The following is a 23281-nucleotide window of genomic DNA, read 5'->3' as shown; positions in this document are numbered from 1 at the left end:
ATATATGCCATTACATGCATTGGTTTGGGCAAGTTTTTGTGCTCAAAAAGATTAAGTATTGATGTTGCACTAGTTGATATATATGCCAATGTCAAGGAAGCTATTGATGCAATGGTTATCCTCATCTAGAGTAGGTTTGTGGATGCATTTGATCACCTATTGAAGAGGTGTACTTGTAGGAAATTGTGGACAATATATGCCCAAGTTTGGAGTAGATATATTGAAGAGATGGCCAAAAGTAATGCAAATGTATCAGTGATTACTAAAGAGAAATTGGGGAAGAACAACTATCCTGCATGGTGATTTCATATCAAGAATTACTTGATTGGAAAAGATTTGCGAGACGTATGGAAGGCATAGTGGTTATGTTACAAGGAGTTGATGTAAACCCAAAAGTCAAATTGTGGAAGAAAAAATCAAGCTATCCATTATATCTCAATCACCATAGAGGATAGCATACTCAGTCATATATGGAGAAGACCACTATGAAAGATGTATGTGATGCAATTGCTAAGCTCTTTAAAATGAGCACAAAATCCTACAAGTTGTAGCTTAAGCAAGATCTTCATGATGTAGAGCATAAGAATGCAAGTATACAACATTATGTCCTCAAGATACAAAGCATTGTGGATCAATTGGGTAGCATTGGAGTGAAGGTAGATGATGATGATTTGGTTGGAGCCTGCCTTCATGGACTGGGGAAAGAATACCAGTCTTTCATTACTGGCATATCGATGAGAGAATATACCAACTTCTAATGATCTCATCCCCTTACTCATAAGTGAGGAGACACGACTAACAAAGGAAGGCAAGATTGCTAGCATGATTGGTGCCTCCACTAGCAAGAAGGAAGAACATGCACTAGTCATAGGTGGTCAAGGCAGAAGTTGTGGTGGTAATGCAAGAGGTCGAGGTCGACGAGGAGGCTACCAACGCAATCAACAATACAACATCAAAATCATGGAAAATATGCAAAGAGTAGGGGGAGCAATAAAGGCCTAGGTGGATGCCAGGCACAAGGAAGGGAACCTGGCTCTTACAACTTCTATGGTATTGCTAGACATTATGCATATGAATGCAAGAAGAAGAAAAAATATATAAGTTTTGGAAAGATACCACAATGTAATTATGCCTCAAATGACCAATCAAATGTAGTGGACCTCCTGGCCATGCAACATCTTTTGGTTTCAATGGAACCAATACATATAGAGTGATATGTGAACTCAGGAGCATCCAATCATATGACACAACATGTTGAGTGGTTTGATGAGATGCAACCATTTAAGAGTGCCTCATATGTCTATACAAGTGATGATAACAAACATGCACTTTCCCACATTGGAAATGTACTCATACATGTTGGAAATTGAAGGAAGCAAATTCTTGGTGATGTTATCTGCATGCCAAGCATTACTAGGAATTTAGTGTCAGTTGGACAAATGATAGAAAGAGATATGGAATTTAGGTTCAACAAGCATGGATGTATAGCTTTTGATACATGTCAGAACATGCGTGTAGTAGCTTGAGGAAAGAAATCAATCAATCCCTCACATAATGAGGTAGATGATAAGGCAAATTTAGACTTCTCAGTAGAGTTTAATTGTGGTTAGGTAGCCTAAGTTTTGTTTCAAAATGTAGGCATCTCAAATTGGATTTTAATGAGATCTAATCCTACATGGAACTCGATGATGAATTTATTGCCAAAGGTAGTTCAGGCTTAGTCATGGACTAAAAGCACCATTGAGTCTTAGGTTGGTGGACAAGGGAATTAGCTTGATATAAATAGTCATAGATGTGTCACAATTCATGATGAGGCTAAAATCATTGCAAAAAGGCATGAAGTAATAGACTGGCCAATGTAGCACATTTCCCAATCAGGTTTAATTGAGCTTAGATGAATGATGGAGCAAGGTAACATAGTCAGATAGCATAGGAAACTTGAGGCAAAGACTATAGCTACGTAAAATAGTTGTGCAGCAAAGGCACACAAAATGCAACAACGTGACATAGTTGCACACACTTGTACAGGGAGCTTTGGGTTGTTGACTAGATAGGTAGTGCTTTTAGGTGCACTTTCAAGACCTGTGGATGAAGGGATATCTTTTTGATAGGCCGGCTGCCATGTAGGCAACACCTTTTTGGTGGAGCAACCTTTTGGCAACATAGTGGAAGAGATTTGAGCGGCTCTAGGTGATTATGTGCTCCATGATGATCTAGTGTAAGCCCTCATTCCCACAGTAGATATACAAGCACAGTTTGCCATGACAACTCTCTAGGTCAATGCCATCTTCTAGACAGTGACTTTTGTCCACACATTATGGGCCTTACCTCACGTGAGACAACCAAGGTGTCTTCCATAGAACTAGTAAAGATCGGGGCTAATGCATGGTATGCACATGTATCCACATGGTTTTCCAATCACAATATCCAAATGGACCAACTACCCCCCTTCTAGTGCAATATGGACACATCACCCAAGTTGATCCCTTGAGATGAGATTATTTGTATCATACGATTAGACATCTTAGACTTTGGCGCCGGGGGGGGGGGGGGGGGACTAGGAGTTCCCCACCAAGATCTAGTTCTATTGCAATCATTTTTTGAGAGTATCATAGGATGGTCATTAGACCCCAATACCTTGAGGATAGAGGAGTCTCCCATGCAATGAGTATTGCCATTGGACAAACAGGTCTCATTACATCAACTAGGGATCGAGGTAGGGAGAGCTACAAGCATACTTGGAGAGTTGTGGATTTGCAGGTTATGCACACTAGAGATAGTTGAGATAGAGGATCATTTCTTATGTGCGTGCCTAGCCTACTATGAGATTCGAGGACGTTACCATTTCCTCTTTCAAGAGGGTAGGGATTTGGTCCACTCTCTCGATATTGATTCACTTCCATGATCAAGTCGATATTAGGCTTTATTTGATTGAGATGTGATGACACAAAGAGATGCTACTATGATAAATTAGATAGTAGTAGCAAGCATTGACAGTAGCACAAGTGGGTAGCATGGATTAGTGGTGGTAGAGAGAGATAGCATAGTATTGCACAAAGAGAGAGAGAGAGAGAGAGAGAGAGAAAGAGAGAGAGAGAGAGAGATGCAGAGTCCACAGACATCAACCAATGCACACACAATTGAGGTATGACCATCTTCTCCCTCCTTAGAGGAGACCACCCCAAATGAGGCATCACGCTTGATATATCTCTTTGAATATCCACCACAATGGGAGACGGCCCAATCCGATATATCTTTGTGGCTCAAAATGTGATAGAAATCATGTACGCAAATACTCACACACACAAAACTGGTGGAAGGTAGCTTCTTGATCTCTTCTCTTGTGCATATCTAAAGTGTGCTACAATGAGAAAATGACTAAGTGTTCCTTATATATGATAGGCACTACAGCTAAGATGCAGGATAGCTGGAAGCTATGTGTCCCACCTATTTCCAAATAGCTAAGCATCTACCTACCCACAATGAGCTGACAGATAGAGTCTGGCATCTTGTGTGTCATGTATATCAACACTCCCCTCAAGCTCAAGTCATGACGAGTAGGGTGAGTGCTTGAGCTTGCAACACTCAAGCCATGTACTCCCATAGCTTGGCGGAAGTACTCTAGCTTCTCATGAGGTAATGCCTTCGTGAAAATGCCTACACATATGCTGCAAGTCTACTTCTTCACTGAGTACCTTGTCTCTGATGAATAGTTAGTGGACCTCTATGTGTATCACAAATGGTAAGTTCTTCTTGAAGAAGTAGACTTGTAATGTGTGTCTCACTACTAAGAAAACCTAGGTATCACATGCGTTCAAGGGGTATTTGAAAAACCCTTGATCTAAAATTTTCCCCCCAATAAAATCACCCCTCTTTACTTATGAACTGATGAATTTTTTTCTAAACTTGAATTATAAAACCCCTCCTATTATTGTAATCCTGTTTAATTTTTTCCAAAAGTGGAGTTAAAATATCCCTCCTTTTGAATGCATGCGGTACACTAAAAGTTTGGGAGGTGAACCCCCCGAGACCCATGTCTGCCATCATCTTTGCTTTTTTATCACATATGCATTATGTTTAATGTTGTGAATCCATTTGTAGCCAATGATATTTTTATATTTCAGCAAATCTACCAACATCCATGTGCTCTTCTGATGTAAAGCATGCATCTCCTTATCCATGGTTTTAGCCCACTCATGTTTGCTTACTGTTTCTTCAAATGTCTCTAGATCTTTTGCATGTATTACATTGTCATGTACTCAGGCTGTATGACTGCAAATCCATCATAGGTTTGCCTCTCAATTGGGTATTTCACCCAATTAGACCTATGAGGTAAAGAACCTTCTAGTGTACCCCTTGAATGAGATTGTGGGCTGATTTGCTACTTAAAATCAGAGGTACTAGCATTAACATTATGACCAATATTTGTGCTTCTCATCTTTTGCATGTTTGGGCTAATGGGGACTGAAGCTGTACCACTAAAGTCTTGAGCATGTGGTACAACCAAAGCTACCATATCATGCATACTCCTGGCACTTCTTATATTTCCCATGTTGCTTGAGTTTCTCTACAACCTACTTGACCATGGATTCACATTTCCAACAATAGTAATCCTGCTTATACTAGTGGATGACTCTCCCAACATGTGGCTACCTATTGTCCTGAATCTTTGGCATATCAATGCATGAATCTGAAATTAGATAATGTGGCTTATACTAGTTGTTAAGATGATGATCATAAAACACAACATCTCCACTGTGATTCAAAACTCTCTAGTCATTGGATTGTAACTCATGTGCCCTTTTGATTCTAATGCTAACACACAAACACATATTTTTCTACCTTTGGATCAAGTATTTTTCTCTTCTTGTTAGATACATGAACATAACAAACACAACCAAACACTTTCAAATGTGAGACATCAAGCTTTACCCCATTGTATGCCTCTTCTAGTGTCAGGTTATGTACTACAATTGTAGGCATCCTATTCATCAAATATACTATGCACTCCACTACTTTTGCCTAATAGTACCCAAGCATATGCTTTTTATTCAACAATGCACGTCCAATGTCAGATATGTTGTGATTTTTCCTTTCTGAATACATGAGACCTACCTTTTAATACCATGCTGTTGTTAGTAAGAGGTAAACTCTTTTTACATTACTCTCCCCTTTATCTAAATGGATTATCATGATGCATTGATCCATATTTCTCAACCATGGCTCTAAATTGTTTGAACTTGTCAGAGACCTCTGATTTCTCCCTCAAGAAGTACACTCAGGTTTTGCATGAGTAGTCATCAATAAAAGACACATAATACTTCAGCCCACTCATGCTGGGCCCTGAAGTTATCCATACACCTATGTGCATGAGCTTCAACTTCTAGCAAGCTCTATATTTTTCCTATGGAAATGGTGTGCATGCTTGTTTGGAAAATAGACAAGCACCACATACACATGATGGTACACCTGCTTTGAACGTTAGAACTCCTATGACTACACCTGAGGCTAGGAGACCTTGTGACCTTTAGTAATTCATGTGTCTGATGTGCTTATTCCACATCTTCAAATCTAAAGTTTAGCATGAAACATTGCAAGATTCTCCTGTTTCTCCTTTGGCATAATAGCATTTAGCTTCACAAGACAAAGACTTGGTGAAAATGTTGGAGGCATTTTGTTGTTAATGTGTCCTTGATCAACTACAGTAACAATAGACCTTAATATTATTCATACTTGTATGGAACCTTAGGTTTCATGATTTCAATAGAAATCCTATCGTTACAATAGATCTCAATTTCTTTACCACTCTGGAAATTTGTTAGAATCTAATTATGCTATATTCTAGAATTCAATCGAACCATAAAGACTTGCATGATGTCATACATGTTGATTGATACTCTCTCATGCAAATGTGGAATTCTTCTTGATGATCCATGAGATGTCCCCAACATGTATCATGAAGCAAAGTGTGCCACTAGCCAATGTAAAGCATGACAATAGGAAAGCAAAGTGTCTCACTAGTCATCAAAGGAATTATAAGTGGGATTTAAAGAATATTCATCATCCCCCATATCCTTCTCATCCCTATGAGGCCTCTTTGCAAGGGATGCCTGCACTAGTGGCAGCACATATGTATCCAGCATGATTGTATCCACATCAAATGAATAACAACATCTTCCACTAGCTTGGCATGCCCTTATGAGAGGGTCTATACCACATCCCATCTTTAGAACCAGACCTCTTAGTACACATAGCAAAGCCAAAGTCATAGAGACAAATCTTGAGGAGCGCTCGAGAGCACCCCTAGCACCCTGAAGCTACGAGCTGGAAGATGAGGCACCACGAGTCTGCTCTATCTCAGGCATGTAGTGGGTCCACATGTCATCGCTCACTTGCACCCCATGCATATCAAATAGAGAACGGCTCTCTGCCTTGAAAATGGGTGTGGAGGCTCCATTGCGACATGCAAATACCAGCATGGAAGTACGAATCTACATAAAAATACTTAAATCAGCTTCATTGTTCACTTTTCCAATTGCGAAAGGCTTTCAAAAAAGTAGATCAAGCATATACCGACATGTCCTCCCCTAATTGTTTAATAAAACCATATTCATTCTTGTCCAACACCATCACTCTTCTTGCTATCTAAAGGTCTTTGACTTTGACATACCCCTCCATCCATGTCAAGCAAGGGCCTGGAAATTCGTTCCATTAGTTCAAATCATAGTAGAAAGCTTAACAAATGCACATATACATATCAAGAATCCTATTAACATCTCACACCACCTACAATGGGACAAAGCATGGCAAGCCATCCATTGTCTCCTATGGTGGCTACGGCTGTGGCCAAACCATACTTCACATGGTCCTCAAAAAGAATATTCCAAGGAGGTAATGGATTACTGACACCCAAGTTATGTCTTGTGGGAAAGTCTAGGAAAATAAAATCTGCTGCCCATTTAACTTTTCTCCCCTTTTTCTTGTATTCAATAGAAGGGTCACATGTGGACAAAAAGAGCTCATGGATCTTAGCATACATATCATTTTTTCTAGCACATGCAAAGTCCTGGCCCATCAAAATGTAGTCTCCCACAGAGCATCCATATGTAGCCAACCCTCCATAATGCATAGCATGTTCTAGCGATAGTGGTGGATAGAAGATAAATGGAGTGACAACTTTTACTATCTTTTTTCCTGTTGACAAAAACAATCCATTGCTGAACATATGCAAGACGCTCATCCCAAGTCTTATGCTCTTCAAAGTAAAAAACTCAAAGATTGATGGAATTGAAATAATACCATCTATCCCATCACCAACATCAACAAAAGGCTCCGTAGGCAGTGGAGATGGTGTCCTCTCCACATCCTTGGCTGTCAAGAAAAAAAGGGCAAACGAGCTCAAAATACTTTGGATTTACAACTATTTTGACTAACCCTACCCCCCTATAGCATGTTTCAAAAACACCAAATAAACCAACCTTCCTTGCAGTCTTTCTTCTCTATTTTTCGTGTTGTTCTTCTTGGATTATCTTGATCCTTGCTTATTTCTATGGTCTTTTTTGTTGTAGAATATTGCTTGTACAAATCAAGCTCTCATGTAAGCACATTACCACCTGAAAAATCTAATCACTAAGGGCAATTGACAAGCTCCCACTGTGAGTGTCCATGCATGGACTTAGGATACATATAGGTAGTTAGATTGGCCATCTCTGTCCAACCCTTGCAATGTCTCGGAAGCTCATCGATCTTGCCCTCATTCTTCAAACATGTGAGATATCTGAGCTATTCCCAATGGTAACAGTGGTTAGAATTATGAGGCAAACAATGAATGGAAAAGAATACATGTTGGAAGAATCGACAAAGTGTTCACCGACTCGGTGAGCTGCCTGATCTAGTTCTGCCATCTTGGTAGCTACCTTCCCCTTCCCAACACCACTGAGTTCACTAGACTCTAATTTTCAAAGAGGTAAACATACACTTTCTTCACTCCAATTTGATGTCATCAAAATACTAACCAAGACTGTAATCAGAAGGTAGGGCAAACAACTGCCCAATGCTTTTTAGCTCCTCAAGCACACTAACGGCATGATTTTCAATCTTCTCCAAGAAAATTTATCGGGCCAGCCACCTGTAATAGCAATATGCCATCGCATTGGAATAACAAAACACAAGAAGTAATATTATGATTGCTGAATCAATAGCACAAAAAAAGGAGACTTAATTGGCTTATGCTCGGTATGGAATATCTGAAGGAGGCATGTGATACATATTCCGCATGATTGTGCTAGCCTCCAACAAAAACAGGTACTAAATTTCTTCTCCAATTTCAATGGTGCAAGGGCAATGCACTTAATCTTTTCAAGAGTGATAACCTTCTCCATAGCACACTCCCAAATGCATACTTGGATCCATCAATATGAACATGAAAATCAATATCCCAATTGGGAGATATAAGGATGGGTGCTGTGATTAGGTGCCACTTTAAAAGCTCAAAGGCTTGGTCGCACTCTTCGGTCCATAAGAAATCCACTAATAATTTGTAAAGTGGTCTAGCTATCATGGCATACTGCAATATAAATCTTCTATAATAGCTAGCATGTCCCATAAAGACCTGTACACCTTTGGAATTTGTAGGAGGAGGCAATTCCAATATGATTCTGATTTTGTCCATGTCAGTTGCAATCCCATGTTGAGAGACAATGTGTCCCAAAACAACTCCGTGGGTGACCATGAACTGGCATTTTGTTCGATTTAGGGAGATGCCATACTCCCTGCATTTGATTAGTACTACTTCAAGACATTTGAAGTGGTCTTGTTTGTTTGAATGGATGCACAAATCATCCAAAAACATCTGTAAAAACTTATTCAGAAATGACTTGAAAGCTGTGAACATGACTCATTGGAATGTGGCGGAGGCATTACAAAGGCCGAATGGCATGACTCTATATGCAAAAATACCCCATTCTGTAGCAAATGCTATTTTTAATTGGTCTTTAGGAGCAATTTGTACTTGGTTATAGCCATTGAATCCATCTAAGAAGCTATATATTTCAGAGCCTGCCACCTTTTCCAACACTGTTTCTGTTAAGGGTAGGGGATAGTGATCCCTAATTGTGGCGGCATTCACATTTTTTAAGTTTACGCATATTATGAGCTTCTTGTTGCATTTAGGCACAATGACGATGGGTGAAACCCAATCAGTGTGCTCTATCTCGTAGATGAATCCGGCATCTAGGAGTTTTTCCAGCTCATCATAGACCATGGTGCCATACTTAGGATTTGTGCGATAAGGTCCACATACCTTAGGGTCAGCACCTTCCCTTATAGGTATCGTGTGTACTGCCACTTCTGGTGAAATTCCTTTCATCTCTTTGTATGACCATGCTAGGTAGTCACAGTATTCCATTAGGAGTGCTTTGAGTTTGGTTTCATCTTCTTGATGAAGCTGTTTCCCAATGAAAACAAGTTTTTCTTCCTCCCCTTCAAGGGCGAGGTTTATTGTGCATGTTTTTGCTAGTCCCTCATAGATTGGAGTTTCTCCAATGCTATCAACTTCTTGAACTTCAGATTCTCTTAGTGGTCTTGGCATTTCTATTGGCGCACTGCCACTTGTGTAATTCTTGAAGTATTCCAACACTTCTTGAAGATCGGCCTCTGATGGTGTTGAACTAGCCTGACATGTGCCATGTGTACTCGGTGGCATAGTTTCATTTACCAATTTGTTAGGCTCTTTTTGACTTTCTTTTTCTGAAGTCTCTTGATTGAGCTTCATCCGCACACGTGGCTTATATTTTCAAAACTTCTTACGTTGGGAACTGTGGGGTAACTTTTCCATTGGTAAGGTGTTTCCAAGTAAGGGTTCATTTGCAACGCAAACTCCTTCCAGTCCCTCAGGGAACCATTCAAGAGGCAGTGGTTCTCATTTTGAGGAAGCTGGCTTTGCAAGGTACAATTCGACGATCCTTTTTTGGACTCGTTCGAATTCATTGAAGTGCTCGGCCTTGGCTTTTCTGTGATTTCCTCCTTCAGCTTTCTTGCGGCATCTTCTGTTGTTATTCAATTGAGGAGGTTCAACTTTTGGGAGCTCAATTGCCATTAGGGCATGCAGAATGGCTAAGTCATTATCAAAGATTTGATCTTCAATTTCAGCACTCGCAGCCTCTATTTCAAGATCTCAAGGAAAATCTAAGTCATCATTGGTATGGATACCTTCTTTATGTTCATTATCCCACTCGAGGTCAGCCGTAAAGAATGGCATCTCTAGATCAATTGGTTCCGCATGTGGGAGTGGAGGATCTACCTGTAGCACCTTAGCATCAATCTACGAGAAGATGGGGTCTAATGAATGGCAGTTGTCAATGGTTGCCAATGTTTGTATGGGGTGTGATTTTTTGGTGAGCATTTTGTCATGAGCTTTTTTTCAATTTTCATGAATATTGCGAGCTTTTCATTCACCTGAGAGAGAGAGGGGGGGGGGTTCATGGAGTGGGGTGGGTTGAAAGTTTGGGTTGTGGTTGCAGTTAAGAGGAGAGAGGGGGGGAGGGGAGATAAAGGAAAGGGGGAAGGACGGGCGCATGGGTAAGGTGGCATGGAGAAGGGAGAGGAGGGGAGTTGGAACATATATTCGTTATCATATTGGAGAACGTAGAGGGGAAACTTATAAGGTATGGAAAGAGGAGTGCAAGGAGGAGAGAGAGGATGAGGAATGTGAAAGTTATGTTCATCTACTAAATGCAAAGGGGAAGGGAGAGCATGTGGGAAATTTGTTCATTTTCAAAGTGTATAATTTGACAAGTTTGACCTCATATTTGGATTCCTCGTCGAATTCCGGTCATTTTGAGTACCAACATGACCATATTCTGATAAAAATTTTAAAAATGGTGTTTTTGTCATGAATTTAGTTTTGGCCTGTTTTGGGCCTATTTTGAATCTGCGCTAGCGCAGACTCAAAATAGGCCCAAAACAGGCCAAAATGACAAAAACACCATTTTTTCAATTTTTATCGGAATATGGTCATGTTGGTACTCAAACTGACCGGAATTTAACGAGGAATCCAAATATGAGGTCAAAAGTTTCAAATTATACACTTTTAAAATGAACATATCTCCCATAGTTCCTCCCTTCTACTTTGAATATGGACATATCTTCCATAATTTTTTGCCTCCTACTGCCACTCACATCTGCCCCCCCCTTGTGCATAGTATACACTCTTCCACCCCTCCCACATGCTATGAAAATGAGCATATCCTATATCCTCTCCCCCTCTTTCTAACCTCCCCATCTTTCTTATAACAAAAACACATATGGATTTCTAAAAAAAGCTCGCAAAAAAAAAGGAAATGGTAAAAAAGCTCACATTAAAAAGCTCGCCAAAAGATTTTCCCCGTTGTAGTTTGTATCCAGTTATTGACATTGCTTTGTGAGTCACTTGTTATGGCATGTTGTTGCAAGGGAGTTGATTTGCTTGAGATTGTCGTGGAAGATGTGTCATCCAATGCTCTAGGCACAATTGGTTTTATATCTCCTATTCCCACATTCACCCTGACCGCGGTCTCGCAATTCTGGATTGTCAGTCTATCAGTTCCCCAGTCATGGAGGACTGATGCTTCCCGTAACCAAGGATGTCCTAGAAAGATTTGATAGGATTTTTTGGGGAGATCTAAGATTGTGAATTGAAGGAAAATGCGAACTCCTACGATCTTTATGGACACACCATTCACTATTCCCAAGGGTTTAGCCCATGAATCATTGGGAAGGCGTATGTTGAAATTAGCCTTTTGCATTGGTGGGAGACCCCATTCTTCGTAGAGCTCCTTTGATAGGACATTTACACCTGCTCCACCATCCACTATGGCTTGGACTTCATTATATGCCTTGTGGATCAAAGGCAGAGTAATGTTGCGTATGTCATCTCTCTCACCCATCTGCACAGGGATATCTTCGACGTCGTTCATAGGTGGAAGTAGATTTGCGAGTTCAATCCATCCTTTGAAACGTTCCCAAAGAATGGGACAATTTTATAGGAGGATTCCGATGGGAATTGACACAAGGCAACTCAGGATACTAGAGAGTGGGTCCTTGGTGGCCTCTTTCTGTTGGCATGTAATTACATTTACAGGTTGTGATATTACACTTGCCGGACCTAGACTTTGATGGTCCACCCCAATGATGTTGATTGGGATGTTAGGCTTAACCTCTGTTTGTTCTGGGACCTTATTTTTCATAGGAAAATCCATACAAGTATGTCCTATGCCACAATCTCTGCAGAGTGGTTGGAAAGTAGCTAGGCTACCATGATGAGGGCACTCTGCGATCCGGTGATTTTGCCACAACCGTAGCACTTGATTGGTGCTCGATATGTGCTGGGATGTACCTGATTTGCATAAACTGGTATTAGACCCTTTGCACCTTCTACATAGTACCTGGGTACTTTATTTCATACTCAAATGATGAGTCTACTTCCTCGGCTTGTAATTGATGTATTGGAACTACCTGAGGAGCTGGGTTTGGTGCTCTTGGATATGGTCGTGGATTTGGATTCCTGAGTAGTTGTGGGACTTGTGTCCGAATAGGAACAGGATTTAGCCTCAAAGCTGGGGGCACTTGTGCAAGTGCCAGTTGCTTGTATACTGGCATGGGTGCCGCTTGGTATTGTTGAGGTCAAGGCGGGTTGTTGCGCATGTTGAAGATGCAATTGTTCTCATCATGGCCGCTGACGACGCAAATATGGCACCACAACCTTGGTGGTGGATTTGCTTGTGCAGTGATCCTGGCTCTTAGGGCCAGGCACTCATTTGCTGTATGATTGGCCATGCACTGTGGACACCAAACATTTTCTCACAGTGGATATATCTAAGTTGGTAGCTAAGACAAGTGAAGTTTTTGTTCCATGGCCTGCATCATGTCTTCTTTCAACTTCATGGTCATGGCCTCTAGGTGATCTTCATTTGATGTTTTGGAAGTGGCCTTTGATTTTCCCTTTTTCGAGCACTTATCGCGTGTACTAGATCTGCCGTTGTCACTGCTAGTGTGTGAGTCAGTGGTCATGCCATCCTTGATGTCAATGGCTGTCACATGAGCAGCACTGAACGTTTCATAACTGCTTATCTTTTTCATATCCTTTCGGATTTTCTTTCTTAGTCATGCAATGAACCATGCCATGAGTTACTTTGCATTTGGGCATGGGTGACATTTGGTGATTAATCTTTTCATCTTACCTAGGTACATGCATACATCTTCTCGCCGGCCTTGTTCGATCTTCCTTAGTTAGAGAGTGGGATCATCTTGTAGCCTCTCCGTTTGAAATCGTTGTTTGAATTCTGTTTGAAGTAGGTCCCATGTGATGCGCTCTTCCACTAGAAGGTCTAGGTACCATTCAGACGCTTCATCAGTTAAGGCCATGGGAAACCAAGCCACCTTCGTTTCATGGGATTGATCTCCACCTGCTCAGCATGCGGCATCAAAATGCTGAAGGAATCGGGCTGGATCTCCCTTACCATTATATTTGGGAAGTGCCAATTTTCCCAAGGGGTGTCTGCCTTGATTGTTATTATTTCTTTGATTAAAGAAATTGTCAGCCTCTGCATCGAGGTCGATATCCCCGTCATTGTCGTGATGGCGTCTAACCATGTTGGGGCGTGGAGGAGTTAAAGGAAGTGATTAAATCTCCTGTAAGAAAATAATACAACGTCTGTGCTTAACAGATAACAGGATCTCGTACGCAAGAGAGAAAACCAGATAGTATGGAGAATCAAAAATTTAATTACTGTAGAACTGATACAATAGATGGCGCTGCCTCCTAACCATGCGCTCCTGTGAAAGAAGCTTCGATGACAAGCTGGAAACAGTAGAGGACGAAGGCTGGATGCTAAGGAATCAGGGTTGCTATAGCCAGTGATGAAATGGGCTTCACGGGCTTGCTCTTTTACAGCCACCAGTCATAGTCGGTTAGGCGATCTTCATTTGATGTTTTGGCAGTGGCCTTTGATTTGCCCTTTTTCGAGTGCTTATCGTGTGTACTAGATCTGCCGTTGTCACTACTAGTGTCTGAGTCGGCGGTCATGCCATCCTTGATGTTAATGGCTGCCGCATGAGCAGCACTGAACGTTTCATAACTGCTTCTCTTTTTCATATCCTTTCGGATTTTCTTTCTTAGTCCTACAATGAACCATGCCGTGAGGTACTTTGCATCTGGGCATGGGTCACGTTTGGTGATTAATCTTTTCATCTTACCTAGGTACGTGCGTACATCTTCTCGCCGGCCTTGTTCGATCTTGCTTAGTTGGAGAGCAGGATCATCTTGTAGCCTCTCTGTTTAAAAGTGTCGTTTGAATTCTATTTGAAGTAGGTCCCATGTGGTGCGCTCTTCCACTAGAAGGTCTAGCTACCATTCAAAAACTTCATCAGTTAAGGCCATGGGAAACCAAGCCACCTTCGTTTCATAGGATTGATCTCCACCTGCTCAGCATGCAGCATCAAAATGCTGGAGGAATCGGGCTGGATCTCCCTTACCATTATATTTGGGAAGTTCCAATTTTCCCAAGGGGTGTTTGCCTTGATTGTTATTATTTCTTCGATTAAAGAACTTGTCAACCTCTGCATCGAGGTCGATATCCCCATCATTGTCACGATGGCGTCCAGCCATGTTGGGGTGTGGAGGAGTTAAAGGAAGTGATTGAATCTCGGGGGGGATTCGAGGTAGAGGATTGTCGGGGGAAGTGGTTGCAGCAGAGTTGTATGCGGATTTGGTGAGTGGTGGAGTCGAAAGCATTGGTCGGAATGTAGCTGCGTGCAAATTGGGCGAGATTTGCCAAGGGTGTCTCTACCACAAGTGCGGGTGTGGATGAAGTTTTGTTGGGAGGGTTAGAGTGGTATTCGTTTGTGTAGGGATCTTCATGTTAATAATGTGTGTAAGATTGTCCTATGTGTGTAGGGAACTATACCGGTGCAAACATATCATTAATCGGAGGTCACGACGTGAAGATACGATCGAATTTGTGTGCAATGAGGCCCACACAGGGGTGCGAATGAGTGAGTTCTAGGGATGCCAAAATGGTGTGCAATGGGTTGGAAAAATACCCCATAGCATGGTGTTTTTGTGTGTGAAATATGAATTCAAACGAGGTTCAATTCGGGTCCCAAACGAATGAGTTACGAGGGGTTAAAGTAGGCCCTTTTAGGGGGGGGGGCTTGGTCTTAAGATTTGGTGTAAATGGGCTTTAAGACTAATTGAGGGGTAGTAACTGACCTAGTTTAGTTGACCTAACTGGCCCAATTAGTGTACTAACCTAACTATCTAGTTAGATGCTAATCAGTTAGTTTAACCTAACCTAGTTATGGTTAGACTGACCACAGTGAGTTCAACTAATCAACTAACCTAATGGTCCAATTAGTGTAACTAACTAATAGTTAAACTAACCTGGCTAAAGTTAAAACTAACCTAACCTAACCAAGGTAAGCTAACCTAGGGTTAAATAACGTCGGGTTAGCTTTGTTTTTTTTTAATATTGTGGTGGGGGGGGGAAATTGTCACGGCGGCGGGGGGTTTGTGCGTTCGGCGCCAGGGGGGGTTGTGCATTCGGCGGCGGCAGGGGGGGTTTGCAAGCAAGGGGGGAAAAGGGCATAGGGGCGAGTGAGGGGTGAGTGGGGGGTGAGGGTCGATGGGAGGGGAAGGGGGGCAGAGTGGCGGCGGGGGGGACGGTAGGGCAGGGGAGGGGGGTGGAGGGTGGTGGAGCGGCGGAGGGGGAGACGCGGGGAGGGTGGAGGGGAAGGGGGTGGCGGAGGAGTGCGGTGAGGGTGGAGGGGAAGGGGGTGGTGGAGGAGCACGAGCGAGGGGAGGACGCAGGTAGAGGGGTGTTGGTGGAGGGGCATTGGGGAGGATGCGAGCGGGGGCACCGCGGCATGGGGCAGGCGGGTGCCGCTGGCGTGTCGCCATTGCGCAGCCACTAGTTGCAGCAGCAAGGGCCTTAATGCCCTTGATTAATAAGGTAAGTAGGTTAGTTTTTTGTTAGATTAGTGTAGGGAGCGGCCGGCAAGGGGGAGGACAGAGAGAGAGAGAGAGAGAGAGAGAGGGGGGGGAGGGAAAGAGAGAGAGGGAGGGACAGAGAGAGAGAAGAGGGAGGGGGAGGGAAAAGAGAGAGAGAGAGAGAGTGGGAGAAAGAGAGAAAGAAAGAGAGAGGGGGAGGGAATAAGAGAGAAAGAGAGAGGGGGAGGGAAAGAGAGAGAGAGGGAGAGAGAGAAGAGGGAGGCGGAGGGAAAAGAGAGAGAGAGAGAGAGGGGGGAAGAAAGAGAGAAAGAAAGAGAGAAGGGGAGGAAATAAGAGATAAAGAGAGAGGGGGAGGGAAAGAGAGAGAGAAAGAAAGATAGAGGGGGAGGGAAAGAGAGAGAGAGAAAGAGAGAGGGGGAGGGAAAGAGAGAGAAAAAAGGAGAGAGAAAGAAAGAGAGAGGGGGAGGGAAAGAGGGAGAGAAAGAAAGAGAGAGGGGGAGGGAAAGAGAGAGAGAGAGAGAGAGAGAGAGAGAGAGAGAGAAAGCCAAAGAGAGATAAAGAGAGAGAAACAGAGAGAGGGGGAGGGAAAGAGAGAGATAAAGAGAGAAAGAGAGAGAAAAAAAGAGTTAGAAAGAAAGAGAGAGGGGAGGGAAAGAGGGAGAGAAAGAAAGAGAGGGGGAAAGGGGGAGGGGATGGAGGGGGAAGGGGGAGGTGGTGGTGGTGGTGGTGGAAGGGGGTGGTGGAGATGGAGGGGGGGAGGGGGGAGGGGGTGGTGGAGATGGAGGGGGGAAGGGGGGAGGGGGGGTGGAGATGAAGGGGGGGAAGGGGGGAGGGGGGGTGGTGGAGATGGAGATGGAGGGGGGAAGGGGGAAGGGGGGGTGGTAGAGATGGAGGGGGGGAGGGGGGAGGGGGTGGTGGTGGTGGTGGTGGTGGTGGTGGTGGAGGGGGGGTGGAGGGAAGGGGGTGAGAAAAGGGGTGGTGGAAATGGGAGGGGTGGTGGAGATGTAGGGGGGAAGGGGGGAAGATGGGGGGGAGGGGCAAAGTGGTGGTGGTGGAAGGGGGGGGGGGGGGGGGAAAGAGAGAAGAAAAAAAACTTGACAGATGGAAAACTTTGACGGAAATCCAAAGGGAGGAAGAGGTGGTCACCTAAATGCTCTCCAAGTCTTTCTCGATGTAATGGGATTGTTGAGGACCAATGGACGATTGGTGGATGGCTGGGTTATCGCTGCGAGAGATGGGCTTGAAGTCACTTACCATGTGAGGATGGGAGTAGGGTGGTGGTCGATGGAGAGGGAGGAGTGTCTTGCATAGGGCTCAGAATGGGGAAGAGGATGGAGGCAAGATGTGACTGATGAAGAATGAGGGGGTGGAGTGGGTTTTTATAGGAAATGGGTTTAGGTTTAGGGTTAAATCCTAAACTCTTCCCGAGCCATAACTTTTGATGGTTAGCTCAGTTTGCTCTTCTACAGAAAGGTGAAATGATCAAAATTGCAAGATTTATGCATTCGTGTCCACTACCTAGCCTGATTGGACATCAAGTGGCTTATTTTTAAGAAATAAAGAAAATTTCTTAAGGTAGTAACTCAAGGTTGATGCTTGGGGTTGATATGTTTGGCTAGAAATGGAAAAAATTTTACTCTCCTTGCCCTTGAGTGTTATGTTCGTGAAAGTTCGAAGTAGTTTGTTTTTTTACACATACTTGCGTATGTTTACTCATTACTTGAGACACTAGTCTCCCCGACAATGGCACCAAATGTTGGCTCTTTCCTATTTGGCTTTCATGCAAAGAGCAGGGTTTTCTCAGTATGCAGGGTTCCGAGGCTTTTTGTCACCTACAGATATATTGGGGTTGTTGTTTGTAGTATACGTGTAGCCTAGGACCTCAAGTCATGTTCCAGTGAGAGACTAGGCTTAAGTGTGGTAAGCAAACATAATGCATGCATGTGTAAAAGGAACGTGTATCATCATGGTTGAGGTAATGAAGACTTTCATCTTCATTGGGGGTTGCAGGGTTTAGGAGGAGTTTAAGGGTTAGGAGGAGGTTGCAAGGTTTAGAAGGAGGTTCCTGGGTTTAGAAGAGGTTTCAGGGTTAGAAGGAGGTTCCAAGGTTTAGAAGAGGTTCCAAGGTTAGAAGGAGTTCCAAGGTTTAGAAGAGATTCCAGGGTTAGGAGTTCCAAGGTTTAGAAGGAGGTTCCAGAGTTTAGAGTAGAGTACATGGTCGAGAACTCGTCTCCCTCATAGATCATGGAGGTTAAGGGTTGAGGAACAAAGGGTTTACGGGGAGCATAGGAGTGGGAGAGGAAGAAGGTGTAAGAGCATGGGGAAATAAGAGAGAGGAAGGTTGCAGGAGTCTTCTTTTCCCTTCAATTAACCATCTTGGATCTCCCCAAAAAATCCTATCAAATCTTACTGGGATGTCCTTGGTTACGAGAAGCATCAATCCTCCATGACTCAGGAACTGATAGAATGACAATCCAAAATCACGACACCGCAGTCAGGTTGAATGTGGGAACAGGAGCTGTAAAACCAATTGTGCCTAGAGAATTGGATGACACATCTTCAACGACAATCTCAAGCAAATCAGCTCCCTTGCAACAACATGCCATAGCGGGCAATTCACAAAGCAATGTAAATAACTGGATACAAACATTGGCAACCATTAACAATTGCCATTCATTAGACCCCATCTTCTCGCAGATTGATGCTAAGGTGATACAAATAGATCCTCCACTCACACATGCAAAACCAATTGATCTAGAGATGCCATTCTTTATGGCTGACCTCGAGTGGGATAATGAACCTGAAGAAGGTACCCATACCAATGATGACTTAGATTTTCCTTGGGACCTCAAAACTGAGGCTCAAAATGCTAAAATTGAATATCAAATCTTTGATAATGACTTAGCCATCCTGCATGCCCTAATGGCAGTCGAGCTTCCAAAAGTTGAACCTCCAAAGTTGAAGAACAGCAGAAGATCCCGCAAGAAAGCTAGAGGAAATCGTAGAAAAGCCAAGGCTGAACACTTCAATGAATTCAAACGAGTTCAAACAAGGATCGTCAAATTGTACCTTGCAAAGCTAGCTCCCTCAAAATCAGAACCATCACCTCTTAAAGGCTCTCCTGAGGGACTGGAAGGAGTATGCGCAGCAAATGAACCCTTACTTGGAAACACCTTACCAGTAAAAAAGTTACCCCACAGTTCCCAACGTAAGAAGTTTTGGAAATATAAGCCACATGTGCGGATGAAGCTCGATCAAGAGCCTTCAAAAAAAGAAATTCAAAAAGATCCTAACAAATTGGTAAATGAAACTATGCCACCCAGTACACATGGTACATGTCAGGCTAGTTCAACACAATCAGAGGTCGATCTTTGAGAAGTGCCGGAATACTTTAAGAATTACACGTGGCAGTGCGCCAATAGCAATGCCAAGACCACTAAGAGAATCTGAAGTTCAAGAAACTGATAGCATTGGAGAAACTCCAATCTATGAGGTATCGGCAAAAACACGCACAATAGACCTCGCCCTTGAAGGGGAGGAAGAAAAACTGGTTTTCATTGGGAAACAGCTTTGACAAGAAGATGAAACCAAACTCAAAGCACTCCTAATGGAATAACCTGACTGCCTAGCATGGTCATATAAAGAGATGAAAGGAAGTTCACCAGAGGTGGCAGTACACACGATACCTATAAGGGAAGGTGCTCACCCTAAGGTATATGGACCTTATCGCACAAATCCTAAGTATGGCACCATGGTTTATGATGAGCTAGAAAAATTCCTAGATGTCGGATTCATCTACGAGATAGAGCACACTGATTGGGTTTCACCCATCGTCATTGTGCCTAAATGTAGTAAGAAGCTCGGAATATGCGTAGACTTAAAAAATGTGAATGCCACCACAATTAGGGATCACTATCCCCTACCCTTAACAGAAATAGTGTTGGAAAAGTTGGCAGACTCCGAAATATATAGCTTCTTGGATGGCTTCAGTGGCTATAACCAAGTGCAAATTGTTAATCTAGGGCTCAAAAGTGATGTCTAAGTCTGGCTACCCTATGAAATCCTAGCACAAAAAAAAGCATATAGTTAGTCCCAACCTAGCTACTAGGTCACATGCACTCACACGCTTTTGCTTAGACACATAGATGATTGCATGAATAATTGTGCCACACACTTTCATTCCACACTCTAAAAGCATGTATAAAAATAAGATCTCTAACAAACACACAGAAAGGTCATACTTGCATGCCAACCAATCTAATGATCAATGGTACACCATATGCACATGGATGTAGGTTCAGAAAAGATGCCGCCACTAAAGAGGATGCACAAAAAGAGCCCACTGCCTCAACCATGAGATCCCCTCTAGAGTTCGCAACCATCTACATCCTCTCAACCATGATGACGACAAGCATTTGTGGTCTAGAGTGATAGCTTCGAAGAGGATTCAGTTCATAAACAAGAAGAACAAATGCCACCCCAATCACCACCGGCCTACACAACCATTGACGGGGCCCAGTCATTGGAACTTGTTTGGCCACCTACCTCGACTTATGCTCTTTCCTAGGAAGCAACATCTTACTTAGAGCAAAGGGGTCTAGGCAGTTTGCATGAGAGCCTAAAATCCTTGGAGTACAGTCCTACAATGTCCACATACATCAAAGACTTTCTCCATTCTTACCACTCCAGCAATGCAAAGATTGGCAAGTACAGTACAATCACTGTACATCAGAGCCCACTAAACATTATCCTCGATAGTACAGTCATTCAAAGGGCTTTCTCACTGCCAACACATGGTGCCAAATACCCTACATGGCTTGCTGATGCAAAGTTTCTCGAAGTACAGTCTCTCCTCACCAAGGGCACACTATTTCATACGGACAGCATATGACTTTGCACCATCCTTAACCATCGCCTCAGGGAAGCAGCACAATTCGTATCCACAATCCTGGGGGTTAAGTGCGGCAAGAATCGATCCCTTCCAGTCTGCACATTTGTTTTGCTGAGTAGGAAGCTAAAGCAAGACTGGATCCAACACTTAGTCATCTTCTTTACAAAGAAACTAGATGGTTCATCAGGCCAAAAATGTAAAATTCCACACTTATTGGCAATAATCATAAAAAAAGAGCTACACGAAAGAGAAATGACTCTGTCCTAGTCACCAAAACCAATTGAGGAGTTGGACTTACCCTTCTCACCAGTATGGAAGCTATCACCAACTTCTCCTACTATCACATTGACAAGTGCAGATGTCTTAGAAGAAATACCTATTCTGGAGGTCGGGGGATTGAGGAATTGCCCCATGAGATGCTACAGCTCGGTGCACAAGTGCAACAATATATCTCCAACAATAGCAACAACCAAAGCCTGAGGAAAGGTTGGCACCAGAGCCTGAGGAAAGATCGGCACCAAAACCTGAGGCTACATCATCACTAGAACCACCCTTCGACGCCATGCCAGTCGATGAGCCATAAGGGGAGCTGCCAGATCAACAGCATGACTATTGTACACAAGGGACTGAAATACCATTGGAACAACCTCCCCCAAGTACTACAGAATCATCAGGATGGCTACATGGGCACCACTTGTATCAGTAGTATCGCCAAACCTGATCATCATCTATCATTCTCCAACATCAAGCTAGCCAAATGATCCAAATTCAGAACTATTTTTGTAATGTAGATTTTAGAGTCCATTCACATAGCTTGCCAGTGAGTTATGCAAACAAACTTTAAAATTTGATTTTGATGAACCCTTGGGCATCTTTGATTTATATTGTGCATATTTCTTGTGAAAGTCTCTCTCACGTACCAAGACTTGTCCCTTGGGGAAGCCTATGCACCAAGGACAATTTGCAAGTTCCCATTGAGAGTGATTGTGCATGCCAGGAGGATACATACAAGCAGCATGACCAATTTCCACCCAACTCTTGCACAAATTTGGAATCTCTAAGATCTTTCTCTCTCTTACCAAATGAGCAAGATACCTATAAATCAACAATCACTAATTATTTGGACCTCCTATATAAAGAAAGGTTCACAAAAAATTTGAGACAAATAAAAATGATTGTCAATTAGATGACCATCTAGAGATTTCTTAGTTAGGATGATTTGATTTTGTATATTTTGTGTGAAAGTAGTATATCTTCTTTTTCCTATCATTGTGTAGGATTTTTGGAGTGTGTTTCTTGGAATTTGGAGACAAGAGAGTGTAGCAATCAACTCTTTGTGACACTTCATGTAGGTCTAAAGGAGCTTCTTCCACCAAATTTTTTCATGCCTTTGATTAGTAGGTCTGTCCACTACCTAAGATTGATTTGTGCATTTCTTATCCATTTGCCTGTAAACTTCTATAGTTGCATGTATTTGATTTGGGTTGAGTTCCTTTGATTAGCTTTAGCACAATGATACATAGATTTGTGTCAAGCTTATTAAGAATGCCTTTGGAGTTCCAATCATTTTTTAAGGAACAATTTCAGTATTAATAAATTTTATTAGAATGGTGATGTGACCAAGTCGCCGCTTGCAATGAAGAACCAAAACAAAGACAAAGAAATGCACCAAGAGAAAGATACATGTATAGATACTTCCATACTTTGACTCAATAATGATGTGGATGATGATACAATCAACTATTTAATATGATGTTATGAGTTTAGCACCAAGTGGTTTAACAATCAACAAATTTGTTATAGCACAATGTGAATATTTCAAAGGCTACTTCTTTTTGTGAGGATAGTGAATTCATAGACAAGGATTTGCATGAGGTGAATTCAAAAGAGGGAGAAGCAAAAAAATTTAGGGTTTAAGGAAAGAAGGAAAATAGGAAGTGATGATGACTCTTATATTGATATACCTACACATTTCCAATTGTTAGTCTTAGAATTGTAAGAGTTTTTCCACTCCATTTATGTCAGTTTGCTGCATTTACGTACATAATGATGTCAGATAGGTTGGCTAGAAGTAGTCAACATTGGAAACCACATTTATTTTAGATGAGTAATTAGAGGAGAAGGGATGATTTGTGTTGTTTATGAAAGGTCCTTTAGGGGTGGAAAATATCATCTCCCAGATGACATTATTAATACTTGGGATCCTATTCTAAGGTAGGTGGACAATATGAATTTTGAGGAAAACTTGTTGTCAAATGAGACATGGAGGGGTTGAAAAAAACTAATATTCCTTTGTTGATGGTAACCATAGAACATAGACTTGAATGGACATAATTAAGGAAAACAACAATAGAATTGATATTTCCAAACATATTGTGGTAAGAGAAAGCTTCATAACTAGTGGG

At 42.4% G+C, this 23281-nt stretch overlaps 1 long non-coding RNA gene across 1 annotated transcript; it reads right to left on the bottom strand.

The window, feature by feature from the left end:
• Window positions 1-7326: 7326 nt before the first annotated feature.
• Window positions 7327-8064, bottom strand: LOC147900891 (uncharacterized). The gene is made up of 3 exons (XR_015541119.1): window positions 8016-8064; window positions 7479-7777; window positions 7327-7371 (listed from the first exon to the last, which is right to left on the bottom strand). It is a non-coding gene; the product is annotated as an uncharacterized LOC147900891 (long non-coding RNA).
• Between the last annotated feature and the right edge of the window lie 15217 nt (window positions 8065-23281).

Source organism: Dipteris shenzhenensis, chromosome 6 (genome assembly GCF_047967505.1).
Source record: "Dipteris shenzhenensis isolate YYH24624 ecotype China chromosome 6, Dip_SZ_1.0, whole genome shotgun sequence".
NCBI classification, from domain to species: Eukaryota; Viridiplantae; Streptophyta; class Polypodiopsida; order Gleicheniales; family Dipteridaceae; genus Dipteris; species Dipteris shenzhenensis.
The sequence above is the reverse complement of the archived record's forward strand: the minus strand, read 5'-3'. Positions and strand labels throughout refer to the sequence as shown.